This window comes from Triticum aestivum, chromosome 4A (assembly GCF_018294505.1).
Source record: "Triticum aestivum cultivar Chinese Spring chromosome 4A, IWGSC CS RefSeq v2.1, whole genome shotgun sequence".
Taxonomy (NCBI): Eukaryota; Viridiplantae; Streptophyta; class Magnoliopsida; order Poales; family Poaceae; genus Triticum; species Triticum aestivum.
The window spans coordinates 551,831,154-551,833,824 of record NC_057803.1 but is presented as its reverse complement, the minus strand read 5'-3'; the positions used below and the strand labels follow the sequence as shown (position 1 = coordinate 551,833,824).

The following is a 2,671-nucleotide window of genomic DNA, read 5'->3' as shown; positions in this document are numbered from 1 at the left end:
TTTCTGTTTAAATTTTCTGTTTATCCGAAGAATCACCTAAATTCAGACAGTTTATATGACATTGATAGAATAAATGCGCTAAGTATGATGCTTTAATAATGGCGGGTTTGGAGGATGGATGGTCATAGTGCTAGCTTGGAGGAAATAGAAGAATATCACATGATGGTTAGTCAGATGTTTGCAAGCGAGAAGCAAGGTTACGAGCACTACAACAGATATGCAAGAGCAAAAGGTTTTAGTGTCAGATTGGATGACAAGGAGTACGTGAAGGGCACCAGAGAGGTGAAAGCAAGACATTTCTGCTGCTCTAAAGAAGGGCACCGATTGGAGAAGTACTTTCAAGCGACTGACCAAAAAAGGGAGCCACGGGCGCTGACCCGTTGTGGTTGCAAAGCTATGCTTGAGATCCAACATGATGCAGGCAGGGTCAGTGGTTTGTTAAGAAGTTTGTTGATGTCCATAACCACCCGCTAGCCGACCCGGACCAATCTGCTTTTCTACGGTCTCACCGTCGGATGAACGATGCTCACAAGGCTGATGCAAGGGAATACGGACTTGGTGGTCTCCGTACGTTCCAAATCATGAATGTGGCAGAGAAACAAAACGGTGGCTATCCTCATGTTGGGTATATTTCCCGAGACCTCTACAATTTCTTCGCCAGGTACAAGAAAAAAAGAATCTTAGGCAGGGATGCTGACTTTGTGCTGAACCATATGAGAGTACAGGAAGAACGAGATGTTGAGTTTTTCTTCAAATACACCACAGATGATGAAGGACATCTTCGAAATTTATTCTGGGCAGATTCACAGTCTCAGATTGATTATGAAGCATTCGGCGATGTAGTTGTGTTTGACAACACTTATCGGGTCAACCGCTACAATCTCCCTTTTGTTTGCATTTGTTGGACTGAACCATCATCGTAGTACTGTTGTTTTTGGGATTGGTGTTGTTTCAGATGAGACCCACAAGTCATACGAGTGGCTACTTCAGACCTTTGTAGAGGCGATGGGTCATAAGGAGCTCATATCTGTTATCACAGATGGAGACTCGGCAATGAGAAAAGCAATTAGGAAGATTTTGCCAAGGACAGACCATCGGCTATGCAGTTGGCACATTGAGCAGAACATGATACGCCACCTGCGTAATCCAATGCTTGATGACTTCAGAAAACTCATATACTGTCGAATGGGAGTTTTACCAGTTTGAGAAATCATGGGCTGAGTTCAAGGCGAATTATGAGATCGAAGAGGAGAATGAATGGATGTCCAGAATGTAAAAACTTAGGAAAAAGTGGGCCGCAGCTTATACCATGGGACAATATTTCTTGGGTATGCAGAGCAACCAGCGTAGTGAGAGTCTGAACTCTAGGGTCCACAATCAGCTGGACCGGAAAATGTCCTTGGTTGATGTGGTGGAGCACACTGAGCACTGCATATCACGTATGCGGAGGAACGAGGCCGAGTTGGATGCAATATGTTCGCAGTCAGTTCCTTTCACTAGAATAGATGCTTGTCTGTTGGAGATAAATGCTGCTCGTATTTATAAACCAAAAAAATTTCAAGATGGTAAGAGATTGTATCCGGAGATCATGTGCATGGGTGATTCAAGAGCAAACAACAGTAAATGACTTGGTCAGGTATGAAGTAGTGTTAAAAGATGGAGCGGAAGGAGGGAGCAGACGTCTGTTCTCTGTAGAGTGTTCTTTTGATGGTTCGTTGATGAATGGTGTCTTCTGTCCTTGCCGTAAGATGGAGTGTGAAGCCATCCCTTGCGCGCACATTTTTGCTGTTCTGGTTTTCGTAGGGGCAGCGACCATTCCTCCATGTTGTGTTAGCAAAAGGTGGATAATGGAAGCCAAGGCTGCATTCATGTCAGTGAGAAATGCAAATACACATGTGTGGTCAGAAGAGATGAGTCGTTACCGTGAACTGAGAAACATAGCTAGTATGGCCCTATTCAAAGTATCAAAAAGCGGGGAGCGTTCGCAGCAGGTGAAAGATTATCTCCAAAGTATCATCAATGGGCCCATCCAGAATGATGATAACACCGAGGAGACAACATTTGGTCCTATACCCTCTCACTACTCTGCCGCAAGCCAAGCTTCAGTGGAGAGAGTCCTTGATCCAAAAATAGTCGACACAAAAGGTGCTCCATGCAAGAAGAGAATGAAGCCATTTCACGAGACGTTGAGGGAAACGAACGGGCGGAAGAAGAGAACTAGAAGCTGCGGCCAATGTAAAAGTTCCGAACATGACAGGCGGAAATGTCCAGATTTAGGGAAATAAAATTGATAGAAGCACAGTACCAAATGTAAGTTGATGCTCATGGCCTTTTTATGGATTTGGGTTTGAAGTATGTTTTTCTTTTTTATATATAATACAATATCATATTTTAACTTATATGCAGATGGTATACACGCGTGCACCAAAGTTATTTCAGCTGGCACAAGTGTGGTCACATCAACCAACTGAGCCCCAAGAAGATCGAGAACTATGTTGGCAGTAGACATTTTTATGGACCTGTTAAATCTGTTGGCGTGACAGAATTTATGTTTTGTTATCATCCATGGCTATCGTTGAACCTTGTTTAGTTTGCTTGCAGACACTTATCACTTTGGTCGTGATACTTGACGACTATTGATTTTTTTCATATCTGCTTGGTTTGTTTTGCT

General features: G+C 43.3%; 1 pseudogene; it reads left to right on the top strand.

Annotated features, from left to right (window-relative positions):
* On the top strand, nt 1–2,249 carry LOC123082286 (protein FAR1-RELATED SEQUENCE 5-like; annotated as a pseudogene).
* The last annotated feature ends 422 nt before the right edge of the window (nt 2,250–2,671 follow it).